General features: G+C 36.6%; 1 protein-coding gene across 1 annotated transcript in view; it reads right to left on the reverse strand.

Moving 5' to 3' along the window:
• Positions 1-233: 233 nt before the first annotated feature.
• The window catches only part of Iqcm (IQ motif containing M), a 503,902-nt gene continuing 485,333 nt past the window's right edge, over positions 234-18,802 (reverse strand). The window contains exon 15 of the mRNA XM_010632730.1: positions 234-294. The gene's annotated coding sequence lies outside the window, so the exon portion shown is untranslated. The remainder of the gene's footprint in view (positions 295-18,802) is intronic.

The raw sequence follows: 18,802 nt of genomic DNA on the forward strand, positions 1-18,802 counted from the left end.
ACAATCATTTTTAAGAAGCAAAGCTCTTTCTCTTGGGATAGGGTTTGCCTTGCAGTCTACAATGTCATGGCTTGGGAAGAATAAACTCTTACAGCTTCTGTGTGTGTGTGTGTGTGTGTGTGTGTGTGTGAAATTCTTTTAGTAATGTACTCTTAAGTGCCCACCTATACTTAATCAAGAAGAAGCATTGTTCTGTTTTTTTTGTTGTTGTTTTGCTTTTGTTTTTTTTCTGTATCTCTGCTGAGTTTTGTTCTGGCCCACTTCTGCTTTTCTAGCTTCCTGATTTTTTAAGAGCTGTGAGGAAGAAAAAAAAAAACATAATCAAACACAAAAAAGTGAAAACTAAACATTTGTGTTACATTTTTGAGGCCATGGGACCATAAAACTCTTCTGAACCAGACAAAACCATCATCTCCTTTTATCTCAAGTCTCTGACCTTTATGTCCACCTCAAGTTATTGTTCACTTGTACTGGATATTCTATCCTTAGCTAGCACTGATATGAGATATACCACAACGTTCTGAAATAGTCACATTTATCAATTTTATTTAGTGCATCTACATTTAAAGAGAACTTCAAATTGTTTTTTTAAAGATGAAAAAATTCACCACAGACAACAAATGGCATATGCTCAATATATTTGTAGCATACATATTACTCTAAGAAAAATACTAAGAGAAGTTGTGAATAAGTTAGCTTTCTTCTTTTAACAGACAAGTGGAATAGATTCTAATATGTAAGGTGTAGCAATAAATACTGAGGAAAATCAGTTGAGTGGAAGAAATATAAAAATAAAAGTACTTGCTGGCACATTGGAAATAACCTCACAAATCAGAGAAGAATAAATTCATATCAAGTTAAATAATTACTTAAAATAGGCTAGAATTGTATTTGAACATTAAAACTCAAGCATCATAATGGACAAAAATATTTATAGGTCACTTTAAGGTAACTACTTTCCCTTTGAAAATATTTAGGAAGTTTCTTGGCAGATTCACTAGCAGATTTATGGTGCTTCATTTTATCAGTTAGAAGGCATTGACTCCAACCTAAAAAGAATGCTTCTCATTTTCTGAGTATTTGCTAGGTTTCAATATCTGCTTCATAGTTTGCATTCTAGGTGCTTACTACGTTCTATATATTATCTACGTGGTAAAGTTGAAAATGTGCTGTAACACTTCATGTGTTAGTGAGAAATTTTGTATCATTGAAGTTATTTATATAATTTACTGAAACTAAAACAGATATAATTCATTGCCAACTCAAATCTTTACATAAGAAGAAAATATGTGCAATTTGTAAAAGAGTGCTTGAAAGCTGTTATACTTGACACATTTCCATGACTTGCATCAATCAATCATGGATTTTTTTTAGTGCAAGAGTTTTCAGTTTTAACTCAATGAGTACACAATACATAAGGCTTAATTTTTTTCTTTTCCGTACAGTTATCTCATTGAGTTGGTCCAAGGCAATGCATATTTGAAAACATTTTTCACCATAAATGTGTGAAAGTAGCAAACATAGAAATATTTTCATTTTTTATTTCAAGATTTCACTTAATATCCCAAGTATTCATATGTAAAAATTAGTGAGCTAAGCCAAGAGGGTGATTTAGCAGGAATGCCTGCCCAATATTCTGATGAAGAAAAGGAAAGAACAACAAAAACTATAAGGCTAAATGCAGTCTCCTCCACTGAGATGTACTCCAGTGGTAATTTTTCAGAAGAAGTGGCATTTAGTCACTTCCTACAGTATTTACAAACCATTAACCCAAGGGAAAAAAAAAACAGCCAGTACCAGGATAGAGAGGATTGGGGGATGCAAGCAATGGACAGAAGGGTGGAAGGCAAAACAATTATTGAATCAGTGATACTGAGCCTATAAATATCCAGAGACATGTAGGCCAACCTATTTCATTGGGGAATACTTTCCTTGGATGCTATTACGAATTACAAACCTTGTCCATGCCTGCTATTAAACTTGGGTGAGATGGACTAGATAGGATATTGGTACAGGTAGCAGATTCAGCAAACAAATACACAGGATGACCTGCTGAATGTGAATTTCAAGTAAAGAGGATGTGTTTTTCAATGAGTGAAGCATACATTATTTATCTGAATATAAAATTTAAATACTTATTCTGTATTTTGTCCTGTAACTTTAGATATGGGGAGAAAATAAACACAGAAGAGGGGAGGCATGTGCAAAAGAAGGAAGAGGATGTATTATGGCTGAAGTCATGCCACCAGTCACCATTCTTACGTGGACTTCCTCTTCATAAATCCCTACTCTGTATAACTCTTCCTTTTTAATCTTCACTGCATGTCCAAGATGATTAGCCCCCATGAATTCTGAGATGTTTCTTAGTCTCTTGGAAACTGGAAGGCCTTGAAGATAAGAGCTACAAGTATATTTCCCATAGTTTGCTTTCAAACTGTTTCTTTGCGAACTTCTTGTTACTTAAAAAATAAACACACTTCCAGCGGACCCTGCTTTGTTTGTCAAAAGTCTGACATTCCTAAACTCGTGAAAGGCAGCCAAAGTCTGCCTACCCAGAGAGCCTCGGCCATCATCCTGGCTGATAAGAAGACGGTGCACTTGGGAATGTCAGTCTAATCAGCAATCTCAGATTTGCACATGCACCACCTGTCCATCATTACAAGGGCTGTGTGGAGCACAGGCATATCTTAAGTGGTTCTGTGGTCATGCTGGTTCTATTTGAACTCTTGGGAGCTAAAGTGTTAAGCAGAAGCACTTCACTATTTCTTCAATGAACTCACTCTTTGGCTATCCCCCATGCATATAGAATGCAGCTCACATAAGCGAGCGAGCACATGATGCTGTGATCTCATCCTAGAGTTGGACATTACATTGTTGGCTCCCATACTTGAAGTAATTTAAATTTCTCAGCAGCCATACATCATCAATTTTGACAGATTTTGCAGGTTTGTTCTTTAGTCCAGGTCTAATGGATAAAATGAAATGAGCTCCCAGAGCTGGACAACCTTCAGAATGCTGAAACATCTGAAAGGAAGAAAGGAGATCCTCATTTATATTCTCAAAAATTCATTGCTCCCCTTTCTTGTGGCAAGGTCTATAATTGCAGTGAAAAGCTCCTGAACTGTGTGGACCAGTAAGACATCTCTACCATTACAAAAGTTTCTGCTTTGAGGTATCTCCATATGGATTTCCATAGTGGTCCCACCGGTGTGCACTCCCACCAACAATGGAGAAGGGTTCCTTTCTACCCACAGCCCAGCCAGCTATTGTTATTGGTTGAATTCTTGATAGCAGCCATTCTTTCTGGGGTGAGGTGGGATCTCAGTGTTGTTTTCATCTGTATCTCTTGAATAACCAGTGATATCGAACATTTTTTATATGTTTATTTGCTACTGTTACTTCGTTGTCTGAGAAATGTCTGTTCATTTCAGATGCCCTTTTTTAATTGGGTCTTTATATTTGGGGGGGTCTGATTTTTTTTTTGAGTTCTTTATATATTCTAGATAGTAGACCTTTGTCTGAGGAACAGCTGGTAAAAAATTTTTCCCACATTGTAAACTGTCTCTTAGCTCTGTTGGTGGTTTCTCTTGCAGTGCAGAAGCTTTATAAAAAGATGAGATCCTAGTTGTTGATTCTTTGTACTAGTTCCTGTGCTACTGGGGATTTTTTTATAAAGTCTTTTCCTATGCCAATGTAAGAAGATAGCATTTAATGTGTGAATAATACTAAGCTCTTGCCATGCAACAAAATGGCTTGCACACACAAAACAGATTCTCGATAAATATTAGTTCACTTGCGATTATCTCCAAAATGAAAGGCACACTATAAAACCAGTCATTCATTAAGGTTAGGTTTCTTTGGTTGGAGTTTTTCTTTTTTGTTTGTTTGTTTGTTTAGTTTAAAACTTATCTGAATTACTGATTAATGTTGATTTCAGGATTAATGGCTCTAAATCTATTCTTGTATTTGTACATTTATATGACATCAAACCATATAGCTTTTAACATATCAGTTAGATGAACTATTTCAGTTATATTTGATCTACACCTGTTTAAAACACAAAAATTTCATACTGATATATTCTACTTCCAGTCAGGCCAGAAATAGCATGAAAACATATCTTATATTTACTTTTATTTTGTACAGTACAATTTTGACCTTGCCTGTGACAAAGTTTGGTATGTAAAAATAGACAAGAGCCATTGACCTAGATAATAAAACAGGCTTAAAAAAAATGCTGAGCAGTGCCAGATTTTAGATTAGATGCTATTTTGCTTCCTCAAAAATCATATTGAGTAGGAAATCTAATAAACACCTAAGAGGCATGAAAACACTGTTTCTCATACCTTTGCTTCCTTTACTTGTTTGTTAAATTCAGGACTGGCATGGCGCTGCTACGTCCTGCTAGTCTGTGAAACACTGGTGCAGCTGAGCCCTCCAGCCTCGGGCTGAGGTCAAGTGAAGGTGGAAGCGATGACTTCACGCAGCCTCGTGCCAGAAGCCTGATACCCGATGTGCAGAGCTGACAGCGAGCCAAGGGAATCCACTCCAGTTTGGACACTGTACAAGGTAAGTGCCTCGTGTGACTCCAGAATCGGTCTCTACACCCCAGAAGAGACTATTCCAAAACACAGGGATTTCAGCGTGATCCTGGTTTCACGATATAGCAGGAGACCCTGGTCACTAATCACAGCACCCCTGGCCTGACTCAGAGATGTTCATAAGTAAAGCCAACCGCAGGGCTGACCACAAGCTCTGAGTGAAGATGGAAGTTTAGGGCCGAACTTCCTCCTTCATATTAAATTACTGCCTTTGTTAGAATAATCTGCTGGTTCATTTCTATGTTGCCTTTGCCCTCTGACCGGACCATGGAGTCCACAAGAGTGGGAATGGTGGTCTGTTTTCTTCATTCTTGTCTACTCGGCATATAGAACAACCCTGACTCATAAGAGGATTCAATAGATACTGATTCAGCGAATGATAAATGATGGAAATGATAATAAATCCAGATTAACAGTTACCACCAGGAAGGAAAGGAGAGGCCTAAACTACTACACAGATACAGGCCTCACCTGAGTCTCTAATAACGTGTCACCTTCAGAAAGATCGGATGTAAATATCTAAAACACTGAGATCTGGGAAAAAACAAAATTTGAGGTCCAACAATAATGAACAGTTGGCACGGATAGTTAGAAGCAGACCAATTAACATTTACATATGGTTTCAATTACTATGAAGAGAAAAAGTGGTTTTCTTCTTAATTTGTCTTTTATGGTTCTTTTGAAGCTAATTCTTATCAACTGTGTCCATGTCTCATTATAGTTAGAAGTAGCTATTAAAATCACTATTTTGCTTAATTTATAGAATGGAATTTATGCTGAAAATTATAATTGACAGTTTAAGACTGTACAGTACAATTAATCAGTTTTTAACATTTATTTATTTGATTTGTTTAAATTACCCCAACCCACAGTGACTTGAAAGTCCAAATGTTTTATAAAATTATTCTGTTGATTAAATTGGCCAGATAATTTAAATTATCATGTTTATGAAGCTTTCTCCATAGACAGCACCCATTGAAAAATATAGAAAGCTTTTACACATATTACATTTTCCTCACTGAAGTATGTTTCCTGCCTCTTGGATGATACATTAAATTTTTAAAAGTTGAAAAATTTTCGTTGCTGTTCTTCATTCCCATACGGACACCTGGATGTAAGGCTAAGTTATTTCAATGGCAACTGGTTTTTTGGATACTTTTTCTTTCCGTCCATCTTGGACTCTATGCGAAAATTTCATGCAAATCCCATGGTCTATGTAGGAAATATAAGAGGTCTGTGAGCACCCAGAGGGCATTCTTGAAGATATTTCGCAGCATAAAAAGCCACATCTCGAAGGAAGTTGCCCCTAGATGCCACATGCAAGGGTCTGTTGGTCTCCTCTTCATGCACACATGCATCTAAAATGCTTTCTGAATACGTCACAGGACAGGCACCTCTTTGCTCTGCACAGACTCATCTAAACATATGCCTTTGGAGGTTTGGTGGCTCTATTTCCCTTCAGTGGGATAAGTGAGGAGAAAGAGATTGAAAAGCCATGCAGAAATTTCAAGCTTCTTAGAAGGCTGCCCAACTTAAATTTTATTTGAAATATCTAGAGAAATTATAGAAGTCCCTATTTAAGGCTTCACTGAATACTATTGGGTAAAACCATTCTTCCTCAAACAGACCTGGTAGATGTTCTTATTTTATGCCTTTTCTCTTAATGTACCCTTGTCTAGACTACCTCTACATTAAGGGTCTGTGTTAGTTGGTTTCCTGTTGCTATAACAAAAATATCTGAAACTGGATACTTAGGAAAAGAAGAGACTTATTCTGTGCACAGTTTTGGAGGCTAAAACTCCAAGATCAGGTGGCACTATTGCTTTTGTCTCTGGTCATGGCTGATGGCATCACACTTGAAGTGAATGCAAAACCAGCAATGTTGATCACTATTTCATGTATTTATTGACAGTTAGTATTTCTTCATCTGAGAAGTGGCTATTCATTTCAGATGCACATTTTAATTGTGCCTTTAAATTTGGGGATTCTAATATATTTCAAGTTCTTTCTATATTCTAGCTATTAGTCCTCTGTCTGAAGAGCTGGCAAAACATTTTCCCATTCTGTAGGTTGTCTCTTTACCCTTTAGTAGTTTCCTTTGCTGTGCAGAAGCTTTTTAATTTTTTTCAGCTTTAATTGAGTTTATTGGTACATTTTAGGGATACAGTACAGTTACATTCATTACTGGGATCTTGTAACTCTACATGACAGGTCTTGGTTCTCATTTTTTCTCCTTGTCCCTGCCCCCCAGAAGCTTTTTAATTTTTTTCAGCTTTAATTGAGTTTATTGGTACATTTTAGGGATACAGTACAGTTACATTCATTACTGGGATCTTGTAACTCTACATGACAGGTCTTGGTTCTCATTTTTTCTCCTTGTCCCTGCCCCCCAGAAGCTTTTTAATTTGATGTGATCTCATTTGTTGATTCTTGATATTATTTCTTGTGTAACTGTGGTTTTGTTCAGAAAGTGTTTGCCTACCACTTTGTCTTCAAGAGTATTAGCTATTTTGGCTTCCAGCAGATTAAGTGTATCTGTTCTAATGATTATATCCTTGATCCACTTTAGTTTCAGTTTAGTGCACGGTAAGAGATACAGGTATAATTTCAACCTTTGGCATGTGGATAGCCAGTTTTCCCAGTGCCATTTGTTAAAGAGGCTTTCTTCCAGTGAAGGGATTTGGTAATTTTGTAAAAAATGACTGAGTGTGCCTGCAGTTGTTTCTGTATCTTCTATTCTGTTTCATTGATCCAGAAGTCTGCTTTTGATCAATACCATGCAGCTTTTGTCACTGTTCCTTTGTAATATAACCTAAACTTCAGGACTGTGATGTTCTCAACTTTGCCCTTGTTACCCAGAATTGCTTTTGCTATTCTAGGACTCTTCTGGTTCTACATTAATTTTAAGATTGCTTTCCCCAGGTGTGTAAGGAATGTTATGGGTATTTTGACTGAGATAGCATTAAATCAATGCAACAGTTTTGGAAGAATGCCCATTTTCACTGTATTGTTTCTACCTATCCAGGAACAGGGGATATCTTTACATTTTGTGACACCCTCTTCAATCTCTTCTGTCAGAGTACTGTAGTTTTTAGTGTAGAGGTCTTTCACTTCCTTGGTTAGGTTAATTCCCAAGTATTTGATTTTTCCTGAAGCTGCTGTGGAGTGTTTTTCCTCTCAGTGAGTTTGTTATTATAGTGTATAGGAAGGCTACTAATTTGTGAGTGTTGACTTTGGATATTAGTCATAAGAGTCTTCTAGTGGAATTTTGGGGGTCTTCTATGTAGAGGATATCATAAGCAAATAATGATCATTTAACTTCTTCTTTCCCTCTTCGTATACCTTATATCTTTCTCTTGTCTTATTAATCTAGCTAGTGTTTCAAGAACTACATTAAACAGAAGTGGTGATAGTGGACATCTTTGTCTTATTTCTGATTTCAGATTAAAATCTTTCAACTCCTCTCCATCTAGGTTGATGTAGGCCTTTGGTTTGTCATTTAGATGGCTTTTATCAGGTTGAAATAGATTTTCTATTCCTCTTTTCTTCAATGTTTTCATCATGAATAGATGTTAGATTTTGTCAAATGGCTTTTCTATGTCTATCAGGATGATCGTGTAATTTTTGTCTTTGTTTACGTGGTGTATTATATTTATTGACTTGCATATGTTGAACTATCCTTGCATCCCTGAAGCGAGTCCTACTTCATCATAATGTGTGATCTTTTTGATGATTTGTTGCATTCTTGCCAGTGTCCTATTGAGGATTTTTGTATATGTGTTCATTAGAAAGATTGACCTCTAGTTCCTTTTTTTTTTTGGTTGGATCCTTTTCTCATTTTGGAATCAGAGTAATGATTGCTTGCAGGAATGACTTTGGGAGTACTGCTTATAAAGTGTTAAAAACCCAGATGATACTAAATATCAAGTTTGTTTAGAAGATATAAAACATGATTTAATCAACAAATAGTTTTACTACAGTGGAATTTTATTGAAAAAATTCTATTGCCCAAAGTGAGAAAACAAATAATATAAGACAGATGCAATAAGACTTAAAAAGCAAAGAAAGCAGTGTGGAAATTCATCAGATTAAAAATGAAACTACAATATATTATTCCTAAATATACATATTTCTATATGGATACCAATAACAGATTTATTTATAGTAATTCAAACAGTGGAAACAACCCAAATGCCCATCAAATGCTGGGTGGATGAACAAAATATGGCTCTACATACAACTGAATACTAATCAAGCTATCAAAAGAATAAAGGTCTGGTATATTTCATAACATGAATGAACCTTGAAAACTATCTAAGAAGTCAACCACAAAAGACTGCATATTGCACAACACGGTTTCTATAAAGCATTTGGAAAAGGCAAGTTTATGGATTCAGAAAACAGCGAGAGTAAGTCTATGGTGGGTAGATGGGTTGAAAGGTGTTTGGGGGAAATGTAGAGTGGCTGCTAATAGATATGTTTCCTTTGGAAAGGGAAAATGTTTCAATATTGATAGTGGGGATGGAAGGCTGCCCAACTGTGTGAATATACCAAACACCATTGAATTCTGTACTTTAAGTGCAGAAATTGGGTGATATGTAAATTATATCTCAATAAACATGCACATATACGCCATACTACACACATATGAACACCCATGGGATTAAAATTTTATTAGTGTATTATTCATTATTTGTATTTCAGTTATCCACCTGTATCCATTCACTACTCCGGTCTGGCCTTCCCTGACATTATTACCTCTCCACCTCCATCTCTGTCTCCAGGCTGACAATGTCCTCACACCTCTCAAATTCCCTTGAGTGCACATCACATTTCTAGTCAGTCTGCAGTCCTTATGACACAGGATCCTACCTGCTCTCGTCACTGAGGCATCTTAATTCCTGGTGTAGTGTGCGTGGCTGATGAGCATTGTTCCAACCACTAAAATATTCAACTTTGCACACTAGGTGGGGAGGACTTCAAAGAGCCTACAGTAGCATAGAATCATACATAATTGTATGAAAGTATGTTAATAATAAAAATGCAGCACGGAAAAGATTAATTATTTTCAGTTGGAATTTTAGTCCCAGGTGCTCCAAGTTTATATAAGCCATGTTTCAGATCAGAACTCACTGATAGAAACCATGAAAACTAAGATGCTACCGATACCATTGCAAAATACTCTTCATATATGTACTCATTTAGGAGACTCTCTAGCTGTTACCCTATTTTAAGCAGTAAATGAGCCCCAAAGTGGTCACTGCTCAAAAGCCCTGAAATGCTAGTTTAATTCAAAATAGCAACAAGCCAGTTTTTCACTGCCTCTGCCTAATTCATTGTGAATTCCTACTGACATTAAAACTCAACCATTGACTGAATGTGCCCTCATGACTCTGCTTCTCTTGTTTTGGCCTGGACTATCTTAACAGCAGTCTAACACAAGCAGAGAGGTGCTTGCCTTCTTCCTCAGTGATTCACAGATAGGAAAAAAACAATAACAAAACCCTTGGGTGGCTGACTGCAGTGTGCATATCTGGAATGATGACTGTTTCCTTTCTTTTCTATCAGTTAAGCACATATAAAAGAGACAATCAGATTCCTATGAACAAAGACTATGCTTAACCATTTCCAGACTCACATCTGGAACATAGTAGTTGAAGAGTTATTTGTTTAATCACACAGATCTGTAACCTCAAAAGGCCTACTATGAGCTTTGCATGTGGAGGGGTTTTAGAATGTTGAAAAAATGAATAATATTCCAAATGCTCTGTATTCATGTAAGTGCATAGTTTATGTGCTTATTATTTAGGTTGTCTTCTGAGGCTCTCCTAGGGGAGAAAAAGGCAAAAATCCTGAAAACAGCAGGAGTTCACATCTTCATATGGTGCTTTAAGAAACTGTTGTGTCTTAAAACCAAAGCAAATAAAACGATAATGCACGCTTGTGATGCAGAGTGGATAGAGCTGAATGTAGTCCTGGAAGTGGCTACCTTAGAATCGCTTCTTTGTGCCAAGGACATTTGTTTTAGTATTGTTTTAATATTTTTACATAAATTTATGATAACTTTAATTTAAAAGCTATTTTATCAAAGGTATTTTCACATGGTAGAATTAGGCTATTGCGTATTTTTCTATTGCTCCTTCCTATGAAGTTTTAATATATATTTATTTATGACCTACTAAAGACCTTGTACAACAAAATGTACCGATGCTCAAGTTGCCGCTCTGCTGTGGTGCCACAAAAGCATAAAGGGCTTTATTTATTGTTGCTTCAGCCTACATATTGGCTTCTTCCCGAAGTGTTTAACCCAAGTAATTCAATCCACAGCATTGTTAACCTTTATTAGATAATACATTTTGAAATGAAGAGTGTCTTAGTTACTTTCTTGTCTCTGGGACACAATACCAGACACAACTTAAGGTGCAAGGTTTACTTTGGCTTCTATTTTCAGTCTGTGGTCAGCCAGCTCTAAAGCAGAAATAGCATTGTTAGAGGGTCTGGATGGAGGAAAGTTGTTCACAGAAGCAGAGGGTGAAGAGAGGGCTCGGGGAGGGAGATATTGGCTTCCAAGTCACGCCCCCAGTGACACACCTCTTCCTGTGGGAGCCCACTTTCTGACAGTAAGTCAAATTTGCACCCCGGTGATCCAATCACCTTGCAAAAGCTCCACCTCTGAGTATATGAGAGTTTGGGGGATGATTCCTTTTGCGGGGATCGAACTCAGTTCCTTGTGCTTGTGAGGTAGGTGGCTGAACCACTGAGCTAAATCTCCGGCCCAATCATTCTCAATCTATACCATAACAGGGAGGTAAATGCTCAGATTTCTTACATCTAAAGTATAAATTAAAAACCATTTAAACTATTTAAAGAGAAAAACCCATCTTAGGTTATCAGTATACAATTACCTTGCGTAATATTATACATAATAAGCATTTGGATCATCCTAGTTTCCAAAGTAGCATTTTGCTAAACGAATCCCCAGGAATCCAGCATCTTAGAAATGTGCTCATGATTTCCCCTGTCCATGTTTCTGGTCCCCTCTCCTTCCCTCTCAGCCCTTCATCAGCTATTAGCCTTGGGCAAATCTTTGAGGCTTAATGACACCCTCTGTAAAGTGACTACAGTCCTCACTGGTATTGAGTCTTTCAAGTGGAAATAAACCAAAAGGTTCTTTCCAGTGCCAAGGTCTAGTTTTTGTGAATGTACTCAGTATTCTTGGGCTTATTCTTGGACATAATGAGACAAGGCTAATTTTAACAAAGGGAGAGAAGGAGGGAGGGGGGGGAGGAAGGGAGGGAGGGGGAGAGAGAGAGAGAAAGAGAGAGAGAGAGAGAGAGAGAGAGAGAGAGAGAGAGCATGGTAACCATGTGAAAGAGCTCTGTATCTTCAGGACCTGAAATATTCTGACACCTGTTCTCTTCTTCTCTTCTCACCAATCTCACACCCACTGCTGGCATTATCTATTGTTGATGGGGAAAACTCCACTAAACTGGTATTTGTTGTCCTAAAATAATATTCACTGTATCCTCAGTATGGCAGTGGTGAACACCTGCCATTTTAAAACAAACTCTAAATAACTCCTAAAATCTCACTCTCAGGGGATAATTTCCCTCCTTTGAGGTCATCTTCAAGGAATTTCCTCCTCTCCCTAAGTGCCTTTATCATCAACACACATTTCAGCAAGATTTGGCCAACTTCAGTCTTTTCTCAGGATAGGAAGAAATGTATTTCTTGTTTCTGTTGTGCTAGGCATGAACTCAGGGCCAAGCATATGCTAGACAATTGCTGTATCACTGAGCTACATCTCCAGCCCTTTATTCCTCTTTCCAAGTCTTCTGACCTTGACCCCACCTTGTCTCGTGCCCTTTAAAAGTGCATTTCTTAGCTGACCGTGATGGCACATACCTATAATCCTAGAATTCTGGGAGGCTGAGGCAGAAGGATCACAGATTCTAGCCCAGCCTGGGAATTTAGCAAGATTCTATCTCCAAAAGGTGGGAGGGAAGCTGGGGATGTACCCCAGTGTGAAAGCCCTGGGTTTGTTCCTCAGCAACACACACACACACACACACACACACACACACACACACACACGCACACATCGCTTCTCTTGTTTGTGCAACACACACACACACACACACACACACACACACACACACACACACACACATAGCTTCTCTTGATTGAGCATGGTGGCACACAGGTGTAATCTCAGTGTTCTGCGAGGCTGAGGTAAGAGGATCTGGTGCTCGTTCTCAGGCCTAGGAAGAATAATCTAAGCTTGTTGTCTTCCTTTCCTGGTTTTACCACCATATTAGAATCTACCTCTGAGAATCTGCTATAAGTAATCCAGGAAAAGGTTACTCATAGCATCATTTTTCAAATCTAATAGAAACTGCAGTTGTTTGACTATGTCCTTGTTTTTAAATTTCTGAATATCTGAGCTTGTTTCATACATATTTCTCTGGTTTCTGGGTTGTTTCACTTCCTTAGCATTCTTCCTTCACCTCAACCTTTCTTTCCCAGCTTGGTTCCCGGCTCCACTTCCTCCCTCCACTCTGTGTATATTAATGTCTTTTCCATCCCCAAACCAGGATCTCTACTAGGCACTTCTGTCTTCTCATTTTAAATATTAATTCCTTTTTATCATATTAATTTTCATTATCATATTCATTACCCCAAATTGATATTCTACAGATATTTCCAAGTCAGAGTATATAAAATTATAGTATTCCTTTTCTCCAGATTTGGACCTGTCAATAGGAAGAACATACAGCTGGTGGGACATGGTTTTAATTCTAGCATTTAGGGAGGCTGAGGCAGAAGGATCAAAAGCACAGCTCGGGCAACTTAGCAGTTACCTAATGAGTTCCTGTCAAAAAAGTTAAGGACTGGAGATGTAGTTCAGTGTTAAGGCTCTATTTTCAATGGACAGTACAAAAAAAGAGAAAGAGAATTGAGCAGGGAGGGAAGAGGAAAAAGAAGAAGAGAAAGAGGAAGAGAAGAATAAGAGAGAAGGAGGAGGAAGAAGAGGAGAAAAGACAAGGAGGAGGAAAAAGGAAAGGAAAGACCAAGAGAGAGAATATTTAAAATAAGTTTTTAAAGTTATTTTCTTGTACTCAAAACTTTAGGGTATAATAAGCAAATGATTTTGAGAGATTGAAGACAGCATTTAAATCATTGTTTACATCAAATAAATATATGAACAAATATTCAACATCACTGGTCATTCAAGAGATGCAGATGAAAATAACACTGAGATTCCACCTCACCCCAGAAAGAATGGCTGCTATCAAGAAATCAACAAATAACAAATGCTGCCTGGGCTGTGGGGAGAAAGGAACCCTTCTCCATTGTTGGTAGAAGTGCAGACTGGTGCACCTTCCAAAAGAATTAAAAGAATCATACCACAGTGATATATGTTTGTAGCAGCACAGTTTGTAATAGGTAAAACTTGGAAACGGCCCAATTGCCCATCAAAAGGAGATGAAAGAATTTTTAAAAATATAAAATGGAGTAATACCCAGCCATAAAGAAGGAGAAACTAGAGACATTTATAGCTAAGTGGATGTACATTTAGTACCTGCTATTAAGTGAAATTAATAAGACACATGTGTAAATACCTTAGTTTCTCTGATGTGATAAACTAAAAGGGTCAAAATGTATAATTGATATTTTCTAATAGGGAGAAAAGGTCTGAAGGTATTGGGCAAATGGGAGGGGTAGGGGAGAAGTAAAAAGGGAAGAGAAAAAATGAGAAAAGGAAAAAAAATGGAAACAAAGTCTGTAAATAGGAAAGGGTGGAGGGGGGAAGGGAGGGCAGGGGAAAGGGGAAAAAATAAGAACCAAGATACATCATGTAAAGGTACAAGATCTTAAAGATTAATGTAATTGTATATCTAAAATGTACCAGTAAAAATATTTTAAAATAAATAAATAAAATGGTTGCTTACAAAAATTTGGGTATGCATAATTGCTCAAAGTGAGACTAAGGGAAATTGTCCTGCAGTGCAACAATGCTTAAAGCTTCCTTCCCAGGGAACTGGCTGGATGCTCCTTGGGTCTGACTTGAGATAGAAATTCCTAGATTCATAAAATGTAAAGATATAATAGGCATTTCATACAGTAATTGAGCAGTAATTTGTTAAATCCAGAATTGTGGAAAAGATACCATTTCTAGGTACAGTACAATGAATAAGAATCTTGTGGCTGGGATTTGAATAGGGAGAAAGGAAGACTAGGGGCTTTTGATCTAGATTAAAAATGCTTCACATTTTTAAGGGAGGGCAGGGTATGGGGAAAAAATGAGAACCAAGATCTGTCATGCAAGGGTACAAGATCCCAATGATGAATGTAACTGTACTGTATACTTAAAAAGTACCAAAAACTCAATAAGATTAAAAGAAAAAAATGCTTCACATAACATAGTTATCCATGAAAACAAATATATACTTATTCTGAAATTCCAAGCAACATTAAAGAAAACCTTTCGATTTTTATGTTTAACAAGTTTGGGCATGAATTTCAACTACTTTAGAAATGTCTCTGCTCTCTAACATATAAAAACACTTTTTTAAAAAACTTCTTGTTAAACCTATTATGAATTAGAGAGGAGAGTTTTTTTAAATTGCTTTAACACAAGACAACTCATTCACAAAGCAAACCAAAAACACCATCCATCCTGATAAGAATCTGAGACTGTAAAGGAATCTTACATTGAAATGGCTTTTATAACACATTTATTTTAAAAATTCACCATATAAGAGTGCTTTACCTATTCTGCAGTATTTTGCAGAGACTAAGATTGAGAGAATTTTAGCCTCTCGCCACAACTGTTGCCATTGAAGAGTCTTGTAATCCTTGATCTTGGAAATCCATGGAGTTCTGAAGCCAATCCTCAAGAGATTCTGGAATTGTGTCTAGTTATATATTAAATTCTTCTCAGAGGAGATAACACATTTTAACATTGATTACAGGATCATTGTGGTTGAAAGTGCTATATTTGCAAGCAGCTTTAATGTGACCATAACTTAAGGGTTTTTAAGGACAACAAAAGTATCGCCCCCAAAAATCTTGCTGGGGAGATGAGAGAGGTTAAAATAGAAGACACCAGTAGTAAGGGGAAGAAATATTAAAAATATTTATGGTGTGTTTCTTAACTGCATTAAAATTTATAGAGGCTAAAAATGTAACTCAACCTCCACGTGTTATAATATAATTGTTTCAAGAGGAATCAAAACTACTTTATGTTGTCAAAGTTATCATTCTTGAATTTCCTATTTTGGCATTGAGCCCACATTGCTTAAAGCTTCCTTAACCAGCAGGATTTGAAAACAGATTTAATTCCCAACTATCTGCACTAATGGAGAAAATAAAAACAGAAAACAAAACAATACTACATAAAGAGAAGTACCATTAGATAAAAAGAAATTAGTAACTCAATATGTATCAAATACCTAAATGGAGGAGCTAAAAATATACAACTTTTTCTTTCTGACCTTGAATTAGTAAGTTTCTTAAGTATAACACCAAGCTCACAATCAACAAAAGTCAACATACAGAAGTGGGCTCCATAAAAAATTAAACAGTTTTTCTTATTAGAGGACACTGTTAAGAAAGTGGAAAAACAACATACAAAATGGAATAAAATCTTTATAAAACATTTATTTGATAAGGATCTATTACCCAGAATATAAATAACTCAAAGAACTGAGCAATGCAATCATCCTGATTAAAAAATGGTTAAAAAGAAGTAAGATATATCATGTCCATTTACAAATTCCCTATGATGAATACTATTATCATGCCTATCTGATATGTACCAATAAAATTAAATTTTAAAAAATTTAAAAAATAAGCAAAGTACTTGGATAGAGTTTTTTCAAAGAAGATAGACAAATGATCAATAAATACATGAAAAGATGTTCAACATTATTAGTAGTTAGGAATATGCATATCAAAACCATGATATAGAGTAGACTATGATTCTACCATACAAGAAAGAAGTACTGATAAATTCTCCAACTGGATGAATCTTACAAACACACAAAGAAGTCATCATCTTGCAAACACAAAAAAGAAGCCAGCCATCAAAAGCCATACAGTGTGATTCCATGTATATAAAATGTCCGGTACAGGTCTTAAACTCAATCAGTACTATAGAGACACAAAGTCAGTCAGTGCTTGCAGGGGCTAGTGAGTAGGTAAGGAATGGGATATTTATGGGTGTGTGTGTTTTTTTTTTTTAATGGAGTGCTGATTAAAATACTTTGAGATTAGATAGTAAAGATACTTGTATACTATTGTTGTATGCACCAATAATCAATTAATTACATGTTTTACAAATGTTTAAGGGGCTTTCGGAGGTCACTCAATAGAAGGTAGACAGAGGTGTAGCTCAATGGTAGTGTGCTTGTCTAGCAAGCTGAGGGTTTTGGGTTAAATCCCTACCCTTATCAAAAATAAGTAAATAAAAAGGTTAAAATGGTCATTTTATGTTATGTGAGTTTTAATCAATAAATACTTCGCTTAAAGTAAGCAAAACGTTTATCGAATTTATAAGGAATCAGAGAAGCACAAATGAGCATGTATGGACACTATCATTTCTCTGTGACTAGTTGTCTGATATTTCTAGTGAGGCCTCTGGCAAAATGAAAAGCAAGTCACTGTCGGTAAGTCATACAGTATACAAGCCAAAGTCCCTCAGTATTCCATCAGGAAAACATGAGCAATTCTGAATATTAATATTAAAAAGGAATTTAAGCATTCAAGAAGTTTGGCATGTTCCAAACAACTGAAAACCACGGAGTAAGATTCGAGGGTTGGGAAGGCCACACTAGTGCTCCAGATGCCGACGGTTTCCTGAGTCAGGAAGTCACTGTGTGCGCTCAGGAACTGTGGCAATCTGCCGCCCAGTGCTGAGGGCCTTCACTTGGGCCATTCACGGGGCAGTGCCCTCAGTTTGCCACAAGAGCCCCTGCTTTCCAAAGCCTGAGTCAAATCTCCTCCCAGGTTTGAGCAACACTTCAGTAGACTATGAAATGTAACTAGAATCCTAGAAGCAAGAGTACCTGGGAAATGTAATTTATAAACTTCCTCTCTTACAGAGAGAGATAAGTAGGGATAAGTAGGAATCTGATTGTCTTCTCCCCGATGTATTCTACTCTCTCCTTCCAAAGATCCTAAAGTTTGTGTTTAATTAGTACTTGCTTTTCGATAAAGGGTTAAAAGACTTATTTGTATCTCTGTATATTTATATAATATATAACAAAATATTTACTTTTCTCTGATTTTAGGCACCTTTTTGTTGTTGTTTTGGTGATACTGGGATTGAGCCCAGAGCATTCACGCTGAGTTACATTCCCAGACAATTTTTATTTTGAGACTGAGTCTTGCTAAATCAGTAGGTGCCCAGGGTAAGCTGGAACTTGCAAACCACCTGCCTCAGCCTTCCAGGATTAATTCTTTGCTGGGATTACAGGCATGGTGCCTTCATTCCTGGATTTAGTTTATGCTTTTTAAAGTGAAAAGAAAAAAATGGAAACAAAGTCTTTGTAAATAGGGAAAGGTAGAGGAGGTGAAGGGAGGGCAGGGGAATGGGGGAAAAATAAGAACCAAGACACATCATGTAAAGGTACAAGATCCCATGATGAACATAACTGTACTGTATATCTAAAAAGTACCTATTAACAATGAAAAAATAAAGTGAATACATTTCATAATCCTCTGTAGAGTATTTTACTCAAAGTATTTGAGATCTCTCAGTCATGACCTATATAGTTGTGTTTTGTGTTATCATTTTTATTGTAAATTTGTCATACTGCTTAATATCTGTTAATAGAAGCTAATGCACATGGTATTGTACAACAGTGTCAAACTGACTTATCTACTGTTTACGGACTTTTAGATTGTTTCCTAATTCTATAATTGCAACAAGAACTACAGTATTCTTGTATATGTTTTCTTGTTAATATGTACCTTCGGGAGAAAGTATAGGTGGTGTGAATGTGAGGTGCTAGATTCTGTGCATATTCAGTTTCATGAAACAACTCTGTTTTGCCAAGTGTAGGTACCAAATTTATTTTCTTTAGTAGTATATTAGAATCACTTTTCCTCATCTTCATAAATACATGTCATGCCAGATTTTACAACTCTTAATAATCCAAGGGGGTGAAGTATTATATTTGTTATAGAATTTTATA

The sequence above is a fragment of the Fukomys damarensis genome, unplaced genomic scaffold (assembly GCF_012274545.1).
Source record: "Fukomys damarensis isolate Sample0158 unplaced genomic scaffold, DMR_v1.0_HiC HiC_scaffold_38, whole genome shotgun sequence".
NCBI lineage: Eukaryota > Metazoa > Chordata > Mammalia > Rodentia > Bathyergidae > Fukomys > Fukomys damarensis.